Genomic DNA, 12,258 nt, shown 5'->3' with positions numbered 1-12,258 from the left:
GGTAGTACTTTTGAGATTAATCGGAGATTCATGAGAAACACAGGTTTTCACTTTCCTATAATAATCTTTATTAATGTCAAAAATTGGCTTACATTAACACTGCAGTGAAGTTACTGTGAAAATCACCTCATCGCCTGTTCGGTTACACAAAGAGAAAATTCAAAATGTCCAAATTACTTAACAAGCACGGCTTTCTGGACTTGTGGGAGGAAACTGGAGCACCCGGAGGAAACCCATGCAGACCCTGGGAGAACGTGCAGACTCCGCAAGACAGTGACCTAAGCCAGGAATCAAACCTGGGACCCTGGCGCTGTGAAGCAACAGTACTAACTAACTACTGTGCTACCATGCTGCCCAAAGCTGGCATGGAGCAAGCGAGGAAATGTTCATAGTGGATTTGCAGTGAATAGGGCTGCTTGATGTTTATGGGAAAGTTTGTTGGAAGAGGGAAGAGGAGGCTAAGAAATTTCACTTTGCAGGTCAAGGGTGGCTGAGGCTGGTGGTAGCTGACAAAGAGTAGTAGCTGAGAGAAGGATGGTGGTGGGTGACAAGAGGGTGGTAGTTGAGGGAGGGGTGGTGGGTGACAGAGGGAGAATGGTGGCTGACAAAAGGAAGGTCAAGTTTCATCGAGGGCAGATCAATGGTGACAAAGGAAGAATTGATGGATTATTGAGGGCAGGTCAAAGTTGATGGAGGGAGGGTCAAGGTTTGACGGATAGAGGGTCAAAGGTGATGGAAGGGGGGTGATGGAAGGAAGGTTGAGAGCGACCAAGGGTGAGTAAGAGAGGTTATTTTATTAATTCAGCGGATGGAGGCATTGCTGGCAAGGATAGCATTTGTTGTCCTTCCCTAATTACCATTGAGAGGAGTTAACAGTCACCCACATTATTATGTATCTGGAGCCACGTGTGGGCAAGACCAGGTAAAATCAGCAGGTTTCCTTTCACAACCACCAATTGCTTAACTATGTGACCTCCTCCTGCATTGCTATTGATATGGGAATGAGGTCCAAGTCCCAGCATCCAGTGCTCCTCAGACCTGACCATTCTTGTGCGGGGTAATCAACCAGAAATTACTTGATTGTGTTGTGTGATCATGATACAGCTGTGTAGGGCAGCACGGTGGTGCAGTGGGTTAGCCCTGTTGCCTCATAGCGCGGAGGTCCCAGGTTCGATTCCGGCTCTGAATCACTGTCCGTGTGGAGTTTGCACATTCTCCCCGTGTTTGCGTGGGTTTCGCCCCCACAACCCAAAGATGTGCACGCTAGGTGGATTGACCACACTAAATTGCCCCTTAATTGTAAAAAATGAATTGGGTACTCTAAATTTATATTTTTTTAAAATGATACAGCTGTGTTAATATCACACTCTGGATACATTCAGTTATCAAATATTATGATCTCGAACATACTTTCTTTAAACAATCACCAACACTGCGAATGATCAATCCGGTTTAACCAGTTTTGCGATGTTAAATAATCACAATGACTCAACTAAACCAGTCTATATTACATAGGTTCTGCATTGTCATCATGAATATATTCAGATGACTTCCGGTTGCGGCGATGCGGAGCTAAGCCGCACATTTCGGCCGCTCCCGCTAGAACGGACCTTTGGGCTCTCCAGAGGAGCCCCAACGGAAATGTTTTGACGACTTCCCCTGTGGGAAGGTGAGAGCAAGGTCCCCCTTCCATAGTATATGGAGTGGACCAGAAGTGGAGCGGTCAAAAAAGCGGTTTTGGAGCAGCGAAAGAAGCGAGGGAGAAAAAACAAGATGGCGGAGGGCGGAGATCGAGCGGCATGGGGGCCGGAGCAGCAGGAGTTTCTCAGGCGCTGCGTGGAGGAGCTTAAGAAAGAGGTGCTGGTGCCACTGCTGACGGCGATCGAGGGGCTAAAGGAGACCCAGAAGGCCCATGGGGTAGAAATCCGAGAGGTGTGGGAAAAAGCCACCGAGAACGAGGACGAGATCTTGGGCCTGGCGGTGAAGGTGGAGGCGCACGAGGCGCTGCACAAGAGGTGGGCCGAAAGATTCGAGGACCTGGAGAGCAGGTCGAGGAGGAAGAATCTTCAGATTCTGCGTCTCCCTGAAAGGGTGGAGGGGGCCGTGCCGGGGCATATGTGAGCACGATGCTCAATTCGCTGATGGGTGCGGAGGCCTCTCCGAGTCCCCTGGAGCTAGATGGGGCTCATTGGATCCTGGCGAGGAGACCCAAGGCCAACGAGCCGCCAAGGGCGGTCGTGGTGAGGTTTCATCGTTTCGTGGACAGAGAGTGTGTCCTGGGATGGGCCAAGAAAGAGCGGAGCAGCAGGTGGGAGAATGCGGTGATCCGAATCTATCAGGACTGGAGTGCAGAGGTGGCAAAGAAGAAAGCTGGTTTTAATCGGGCCAAGGCGGTGCTGCATAGGAAGGGGGTGAGATTCGGAATGCTGCAGCCAGCGCGATTGTGGGTCACATTTCAGGATCGACACCACTACTTTGAAACGCCTGAAGAGGCTTGGACCTTTATACAAACTAAAAAGTTGGACTCAGACTGAGGGTCTGTGGTTGTGGGGGGGATGTTGGTTGTATACAGCGTTTTAACTATGCGTAAGGAATGTTCCACGGGTTGGGCGATGGATGGGGATGGGGGAAGAGATCTGATGGGGAGACTGTAGAGAATGTGGCGCCGGTGCTGTAAGGAGGGAGGCCCGGGGATGGGGGAATTGGGATAAGGCCGCAACAGGAGCTGCGCCAGAGGGGGCGGGGCTGGCTCAGGAAAGCACGGTCTTTTTCCCATGTTAGGGAAGGACGGAGGGGGGGGGGGGATGGAGGAGCGCACACCGATTGCTGGGGAGGAGGAGGAAGGGAGATTTCCACACCGGGGGGGGGGTTCAACGGGAAGGCAGGGGAAGCCGGGGTCAGCAGGTGTCAGCTGACTTACGGGAGTGTTATGGGGGGAGCAAAAGAGCTAGATAAGGATCTAGCGGGGGGAGGGGGAGGGGGGGGGGGGAAATAGGGTTGCTGCTGCATTGGCCGGGGGAACTGAAAACAGAAGAGGTGGTCGGGGCGGGGGTCCCTTGTCTGGGGGACTGGAGGGTGCGGGAGGCGCGGGCACGGGACTGGCCTAGAACAGGAGATGGCTAGTCGGCTGGAGGGGGGGCGGTGGGAAGCCCCCCAATCCGGCTGATAACGTGGAATGTGAGGGGCCTGAATGGACCGGTTAAGAGGGCCCGAGTGTTCGCGCACTTAAACTGAAGGGACTGAAGGCAGACGTGGTCATGCTTCAGGAGACACATTTGAAGGTGGCAGATCAGGTCAGGTTAAGAAGGGGATGGGTAGGACAGGTATTCCATTCGGGGCTGGATGCGAAGAATAGAGGGGTGGCAATACTGGTGGGGAAGCGGGTGTCGTTTGAGGCCAAGAATATAGTAGTGGACAATGGAGGTCGATACGTGATAGTGAGCGGTAGGCTGCAGGGGGCGTGTGTGGTATTGGTAAACGTATACGCCCCGAACTGGGACGATGCTGGATTTATGAAGTGTATGTTGGGGCGCATTCCGGACCTGGAGGTAGGAAGCTTGATAATGGGGGGGATTTTAACACGGTGTTGGACCCAGCATTAGATCGTTCCAGATCTAGGACCGGGAAGAGGCCGGCTGCGGCCAAGGTGCTTAGGGGGTTTATGGATCAGATGGGGGGACTAGATCCGTGGAGATTTGCCAGGCCTTTGGCCAGAGAATTTTCTTTTTTCTCCCACGTACACAAAGTTCTGAGCAGGACGCTGATCCCGAAAGTGGAGGGAACGGAGTATTCGGCCATAGCCATCTCAGACCACGCCCCGCACTGGGTGGAACTAGAGTTGGGAGAGGAGGGGGACCAACACCCGCTGTGGCGTTTGGATGTGGGATTACTGGCGGATGAGGAGGTGTGCGGGAGGGTACGAAGGTGCATTGAAAGGTATTTGGAGGCCAACAACAACGGGGAGGTGCAGGTGGGGGTAGTGTGGGAGGCGCTGAAGGCGGTGGTCAGGGGAGAGTTAATCTCCATCAGGGCTCACAGGGAGAAGAGAGAGGGCAGGGAAAGGGAGAGGTTAGTGGGGGAGATCTTAAGGGTGGACAGGAGATATGCAGAGGCCCCTGAAGAGGGACTACTTAGGGAGAGGCGAAGTCTCCAGATGGAATTCGACCTGTTGACCACAGGGAAGGCAGAGGCACAATGGAGGAAAGCACAGGGGGCGACGTACGAGTATGGGGAGAAGGCGAGCCGGATGCTGGCACATCAGCTCCGTAAGAGGATGGCAGCGAGGGAGATAGGTGGAGTCAAGGATGGCAGGGGAACTACGGTGCGGACAGCGGTGAAAGTAAATGAGGCATTTAAGGGCTTTTATGAGGAGCTGTACAGATCTCAGCCCCCAGCGGGGGAAGAGGGGATGCAACGATTTCTGGATCAACTGAGGTTCCCAAATGTGGAGGAGTAGGAGGTGGCTGGTTTGGGGGTGCCAATTGCGTTGGAGGAGCTGATTAAAGGACTGGGAGCATGCAGGCGGGGAAGGCCCCGGGACCAGATGGGTTCCCGGTTGAGTTTTACAGCCAGTATGCGGACCTGATAGCCCCGTTGCTGGTGAGGACTTTCAATGAGGCAAGGGAGGGGGGGATCCTGCCCCCGACAATGTCCGGGGCGATGATTTCTTTGATCCTGAAGCGGGACAAGGACCCACTGCAATGTGGGTCGTATAGGTCGATTTCGCTCCTCAATGTGGACGCTAAGTTGCTGGCAAAAGTGCTGGCTACGAGGATTGAGGACTGTGTCCTGGGGGTGATTCATGAGGACCAGACGGGATTTGTAAAGGGCAGGCAGCTAAACACCAATGTGCGGAGGCTCCTAAACGTGATTGTGATGCCATCGGTGGAGGGAGAGGCGGAGATAGTGGCAGCTATGGACGTGGAGAAGGCCTTTGACCGAGTGGAGTGGAGTACCTCTGGGAAGTGTTGCGGAGGTTTGGGTTTGGGGAGAGGTTTATCAGTTGGGTTAAGCTCCTATATAGAGCCCCGGTGGTGAGTGTGGTTACGAATCGGCGGTCGGAGTATTTTCGGCTGTATCGAGGGACGAGGCAGGGGAGCCCCCTGTCCCCCCTGTTGTTTGCATTAGCAATTGAGCCTTTGGCCATGGCATTAAGGGAGTCCAGGAAATGGAGGTGGGTGGTCCGAGGGAGAGAGGAACATCGGGTGTCGCTGTATGCGGACGACCTGTTGCTGTATGTGGCAGATCCAGTGGAGGGGATGGTGGAGGTCATGCAGATCCTAAGGGAGTTTGGGGACTTCTCGGGCTAGAAGCTCAATGTAGGGAAAAGTGAGCTCTTCGTGGTGCATCCAGGGGACCAGGGAAAAGGGATAGACGACCTACCGTTGAGGAGGGCGGAAAGGAGCTTTCGGTTCTTGGGGATCCAGGTAGCTAGGAGTTGGGGGGCCCTGCACAAACTTAATTTGACGCGGCTGGTGGAGCAGATGGAGGAGGACTTCAAACGATGGGATATGTTGCCACTCTCGCTAGCGGGCAGGGTACAGTCGATTAAAATGATGGTCCTCCCGAGGTTTCTTTTTGTGCTCCAGTGCCTTCCTATTATAATCACCAAGGCCCTTTTTAAGAGGGTAGGCAAGAGCATCATGGTTTTGTGTGGGCAAACAAGACCCTGAGGGTAAGGAGGGGGTTTCTGGAGCGTAGTGGGGACAGAGGAGGACTGGCTTTGCCGAATCTGGGTAGCTACTATTGGGCAGCCAACGTGGCGATGATCCGTAAGTGGGTGATGGAGGGAGAGGGGGCGGCATGGAAGAGGTTGGAGATGGCGTCCTGCAAAGGAATGAGCCTGGGGGCGCTGGTGATGGCACCACTGCCGCTCTCGCCGACAAGGTACACCACGAGTCCGGTGGTGGCGGCAAAGCTAAAGATCTGGGGGCAGTGGAGACGACACAGGGGTGCAATGGGAGCCTCGGTGTGGTCCCCGATCAGAGATAACCATTGGTTTGTCCCAGGAAGGATGGACGGGGGGGTTTCAGGGCTGGCATCGGGCAGGAATCAGGAGGATGGGGGACCTGTTTATAGATGGGACGTTTGCGAGCCTAGGGGCGCTGGAGGAGAAGTTTGGGATACCCCCGGGAAATGCGTTCAGGTACATGCCGGTGCGGGCGTTTGTGAGGCGGCAGGTGAGGGAATTCCCGTTGCTCCCGGCACAGGGGATTCAAGACAGGGTGATTTCGGGTGTATGGGTCGGAGAGGGCAAGGTTTCGGCGATATATCAGGAGATGAAAGAAGAGGAGGAGGCTTTGGTAGAGGAGCTGAAGGGCAAATGGGAGGAGGAGTTGGGGGAGGAGATTTAAGAGGGTCTGTGGGCTGATGCCCTGAGTAGGGTTAATTCCTCTTCCTCGTGTGCCAGGCTTAGCCTGATACTGTTTAAGGTTATTCACAGAGCACATATGACAGGGGCGAGGCTGAGTAGGTTCTTTGGGGTGGAGGACAGATGTGGGAGGTGCTCAGGAAGCCCGGCGAATCACGCCCATATGTTCTGGTCGTGCCCATCACTGGATGGGTGTCGCGAGGACTATGTCTAAGGTGGTGAAAGTCCAGGCCAAGCCAAGTTGGGACTGGCACTATTTGGGGTGACGGACGAGCCGGGAGTGCAGGAGGCGAAAGAGGCCGATATCCTGGCCTTTGCGTCCCTGGTAGCCCGGCGGAGGGTCTTGCTATTATGGAAAGACTCGAAGCCCCCCAGTGTGGAAGCCTGGATAAATGACATGGCAGGGTTCATTAAGCTGGAGAGGATAAAGTTTGCCTTGAGAGGGTCTGCGCAGGGGTTCTTCAGGCGGTGGCAACCGTTCCAAGACTATCTGGCGGAGCGTTAGATGGAGGGCGGTCAGCAGCAGCAGCAACCCAGGGAGGGAGGGGGTGGGGAGGGGAGGGGGGGTGTCTCTTTTGGGGGAGGTATATGGATGGGCGGGGAAGGGGGTTTTCCTCGGGGCACTTGAAAAGGGAAAAACATAAACATGGGAAAGTCAATATGTGCGGGAGGAACCCATTGTACAAGTTCTGTATTATGTTGGATTGATATGTTTATGTTTTGTTCTGTTACTTCTCTTTTCTTTTTTGTTACGGGGGGGGGGGGGGGGGGGGGGGTGTTTAAATGGTTGAAAATTTTTGAATAAACATATATTTTTAAAAAATATATATATTCAGATGATTCTGGTTTCAAAGGACCCACACTGGTTGACTTGTTATGTTATCAGCTCAAAATCAGACGGTACACAATAAAGGAAATGAAACTTTGATTCACTGGGGATAAAAGCAAAATACTGCAGATGCTGAAACCTGAGACAGGAACAGAAAAACGCTGGAAAAACCCAGCAGTTCTGGCAGCTTCTGTGGAGAGAGGAAATAGAGTTGACATTTCAAGTTTGTATGACTCAGACTTACGTGGACTCGAAATGTTAACTCCATTTTCTCTCTCCACAGATGCTGCCAGACCTGCTGAGTCGATGAGGATTCTGGTTTTAGAACCATTTAATGCTTTCATAGAATTTGCAGTGCAGAAGGAGGCCATTCAGCCCATCGAGTCTGCACCGGCTCTTGGAAAGAGCACCCTACCCAAGGTCAACACCTCCACCCTATCCCCATAACCCAGTAACCCCACCCAACACTAAGGGCTATTTTGGACACTAAGGGCAATTTATCATGGCCAATCCACCTAACCTGCACATCTTTGGACTGTGGGAGGAAACCGGAGCACCCGGAGGAAACCCACGCAGACACGGGGAGGATGTGCAGACTCCACACAGACAGTGACCCAAGCCGGAATCGAACCTGGGACCCTCGAGCTGTGAAGCAATTGTGCTATCCACAATGCTACCGTGCTGCCCCTTTGCTGCTTTGTTAAAGTGTGCACTATCTTAGCACAGTATGAACTTCAGTGTACAACCCTTTACATAGGACAAAACCTCTCACCTGGCAAAGTCTTCGAACTACACAGCATATACGCTCTGACCCTGATTTCACAACCACCAATCTACAAACAAAGGTATTGATTTACTTTGTCTGACCAGACTGCTGGGTTTTTCTTAAAAACATAAACTAAGCTGTGTTCCAATTTCTTTTTGTTTTAATGTCCCTTTTTTAATTTTATTATTTTCAATAGGAACTAAAAATACAAAAGCAAGCCATTTATCCCAAAGCTGGTGTTGATTCTCCACATAGGCCTGCTCCCACTCTATTTGCTTCATCTAACTCTATCACATATTCTTCTACTCATTTCTCCCTCATGTGCTTATTTTGCTTCCTCTTAAACACACCAATAGCCTCAACCATTCCATGCGGTATTGAATTCCACATTCTTATTATTCTTTGAGAAAAGGATGATTCTCTTTGACTTCTAACTGGATTTCTTAGTGACTATCTCATACTGATGACCCCTAGAATTGGGCTCTTCTATAACTGGAAGCAGTTTCTCGACATCCACCCTGTCAAACCAATTCATTATTTGAAGGAGCTCTTTTAAAGCAAAAGACACACTTAAGTATAAAAATCTGCACCATTAACAAAGGATTGTGTATGCTAAGCAAGTATATTTAATAATAATAATAATCGCTTATTGGCACAAGTAGGCTTCAATGAAATTACTGTGAAAAGCCCCTAGTCGCCCCATTTCGATGCCTGTTCGGGGAGGTCAGTATAGGAATTGAACCCGTGCTGCTGGCCTTTTTCTGCATGACAAGCGAGCTGCTTAGCCCACTGTGCTAAACCAGCTCCAGAAAAGCTCCGAGTCGCCAGATTCCAGCGCCTGTTCGGGGAGGCCGGTACAGGAATTGAACCCGCTTAATTTCCTTTATTGTGTACTGTCTGATTTTGAGCTGATAACATAACAAGTGGACCAGTGTGGGAGCTCATTGTTCTGCATTACAAGCCAGCTGTTTAGCCCACTGTGCTTAGCAAGCCCCTTGAGCATGGAGATACGTGTGCCACATTCTTGCATGTTCATACCTTTCTTAAAATAAAGGGCATAGAAATGTAATATCAAGGCATTAATGTATTTGTCACTAGTAATTGAAAAGTGGTTACAGCCAGTAACACAGATTACATCTTGTTATTGATCTTATGTGATCGAATAGGGAGTGAATTTCGGTGGGGAATTGTCTGCTGTATTTCCAACAGAAAAGCCAAGGAGGTTCCAGAGAATAAGTACCATCAATGCCATTTTTTCAGGCTTTCCACAGTTCATTTGCTGAAGTTACAAAAGACTAATGGAAACCCGCCCCCCCCCCCCCCCCCCCCCCCCCCGCCAACAGAAATTCACGCCAGAGATGCCCTATGGCAAGTTGGTGGATTTTTAGCTTCCCTTTGTGGGAGAATCTTACTGGATGAATTTGTAACTTAAGTATTGCTGAAATAGCATAAGATCCGTCACTGGGAAAATGCTAAAGCCATTATTAAGGAGCAGCAGGACATTTAGAAAGTCATAATGCTATCAGGCAAAGTCAACTTGCGCTTTGTGAAAAAACAATCATGGTGTGACAAATTTATTAGCATTCTTCGAGAATGTAACAAGCAGGGTGGATAAAGGGTACGCCAGAATATGCAATGTATTCGATTTCCCTAAGACATTTGATTCAGTACTACATAAAAGGTTACTCCACAAGGTAAGAGCTCATGGTGTAGGGGTCATACATATTAGAATTGACAGAGGATTGGCTAACTAATAGGAAACTGAGAGACAGGATAAATGGGTTTATTTCAGGTTGGTAAACTGTACTTCCACAGGGGTCAGTGCTAGAGCCTGTTTACTGTATACGAACTATACTAGAATGTATAGTAGCCATGTTTCCTGATGCTACAAAGATTGGCAGGAAAGCAATTGCAAGGAGGATATTTGGGCCTAAGGTTCCACAGAGTGGCAATTAGAGTCAGATTGCCACTCTGCTCCTAAGTTTTTATCTTGAAATCTATCCGATTCTGTCTCGCCTGACCTTCCGACGCAGGCCGGGAGAGAACTGTGCAGGACAGCGTGCTCCCAGTGCCTTTTGATCTGCTTCAGAATTGGAAGAAAGGAGGCAACGCCGATGTTGTTTTACAGCACAGCTGCTATGAATCAGAAAGGTTTAAAGATCGAGCCACTTTCCAGCCAGGGAGAAGGTAGGGGTAGGGATGCATGGTAAGTGGCTAAAACATATTTTACGAGGGGGGGGGGGGTGCGGTCGGGGAATAGACAGTCGGGATGGGGTTAGACAGTGATGGGTGAGCGTCGGGCTGTGTCAAGTTAAGCCTTGGAGGGGTGGTCTGAGTTGGAGGGCAAGTCCTAGGGCATTGGGAGGAGGGAGCAGGGGTGGGAGTCCCTTAGTGGGGTTGGAGCCCTGTAGGGGGCGGGGGGGGGGGGGGGGCGGCGGCGGGGGTGGGGGGGGGGGTGGAGGTTAGTTCGGGGATCTAATGTGGAGGATAGTCAGGAGGTGAGGGAGTCCTGTGGGTGGTTTTGTGAGGGCCACGAAGAATCCAGCACGGGTTTTAAGGATACAAAGTAATAACATTTATTTACAATAACATATATATATAACAGCAGCAGCAAATTCCCTTGCTGCACACTCCTTCCTGCTGGTTCCAAACTGGCCAGCTTTATTTAAACTTGGAGTTTACTAATGGTTTCTCCACCCCCCTCATTGGGGAACCTCATACTCCCACAGGATTGTGGGATTGTCATTAGTCCCCAGCCAATGGTAAGCAGGTTATAACATCCCTCCCCCCCCAAAGTCCAAGGAATCCACCGAAGACCCTGGCGAAGGAGGGCATCGAACTTGTTTTGACGCAGGCCGGACACCATTTGCACGCGGCGCTGGATCTGGCGGCGTGTACCGGCGCCTCCGTGATGAACGGCGTAACGGTTGTACATCCACGGCCCGTGGACCCGAGGTTTCCTCCTCTGATGCGTCCTGTGTCTCCATCTCGGAGTCAGAGTCTGCTGCCTCCGTCACGTCAGCGTCTCTATCTCCATTCGGTTCTGTAACAACCTGCGCAGGCTTTGAGTGAGGCACCAGTGGAAGATTGTGAGGACTACCTTCCCTTGTCTCTGGTCTCTGCGGCTGTAGAAATGAGCTCCGGGGGCGTGGAATCTTTGGAGGGGATAGTCTTCTGGACCGAACGTGGTCTACATGTTTGCGCTGGAGACGACCCTGGGCTTGCACCTGGTAAGATATAGGGCCCGTTTGGCGAAAGATTACGCCAAGAACCCACTGGGCACTACCAGCAAAATTCTGAACGAACACTGGGTCACCGGGCGCAAACTGCCGAATCGGCCGATGCCGAGAAAATCCCTGTCCCTGCCGTTCTTGTGTGCGGAGTACTTTTGCGCCAATGTCCGGGGAAACCATACTAAGGCGGGTGCGAAGTCTCCGGCCCATTAGGAGTTCTGCGGGAGCTACCCCAGTCACCGCATGGGGGGTGGGTCCTATACGTAAACAAAAAGCGAGCCAGTCTCGTGTGCATTGATCCAGAAGACTGCTTCTTGAGGCCTCTTTTGAATGTCTGCACTGCGCGCTCTGCCAACCCATTTGAAGCCGGGTGGTAAGGGGCAGTGCGGATATGGCGTATGCCGTTCATCTTCATGCACCTCGCAAACTCCTCACTCGTGAATGGAGTGCCGTTATCCGTGACCAACACCTCGGGGAGGCCATGCGTACTAAAAGACAAACGCATCTTTTCAATTGTTGCGCAGGACGTTGTCCCCTGCATCTTATGCACCTCTAGCCATTTAGACTGGGCGTTGATTAATAGAAGGAACATGGATCCTTGAAAAGGGCCTGCAAAATCTGCATGCAAGCGTGCCCAAGGCCGCCCTGGCCATTCCCAGTGATGTAGGGGCGCGGCCGGCGGAAGCTTCTGATGCTCCTGGCAAATGGAGCATTTTGGGCCACCTTCTCAATGTCGGTGTCGAGGCCTGGCCACCAGACATAACTCCGGGCCAACATTTTCATTTTGGTCACACCTGGATGCCCATTGTGCAAGTCTCTTAGTATCAGCTCCTGGCCTTTTTCCGGGACAATCACACGCATCCCCACAAGAGGATGCCGTATTCCACGCTGAATTCTGACAGCTTGGAGGAAAATGCCCGCAACTCGCCTGGGAGCTGTCCATACAGGACTATGTGCCGAACCTTTGACAGGACTGGCTCCGTCTGGGTCTACTCAGGGATCTGTGATGCCGTGACAGGCAAGGTGTCCATAAAATTTAGGGTTGCAACCACCTCACCGG

General features: G+C 51.7%; 1 protein-coding gene across 1 annotated transcript in view; it reads right to left on the bottom strand.

The window, feature by feature from the left end:
- Positions 1–12,258, bottom strand: part of ttpa (tocopherol (alpha) transfer protein) — a 92,328-nt gene that overhangs the window by 43,675 nt on the left and 36,395 nt on the right. The window lies entirely within an intron of this gene.

Source organism: Scyliorhinus torazame, chromosome 11 (assembly GCF_047496885.1).
Source record: "Scyliorhinus torazame isolate Kashiwa2021f chromosome 11, sScyTor2.1, whole genome shotgun sequence".
Classification (NCBI taxonomy): domain Eukaryota; kingdom Metazoa; phylum Chordata; class Chondrichthyes; order Carcharhiniformes; family Scyliorhinidae; genus Scyliorhinus; species Scyliorhinus torazame.
Note: the sequence above shows the minus strand (reverse complement) of the source record. Positions and strands in the feature narration are given on the sequence as shown.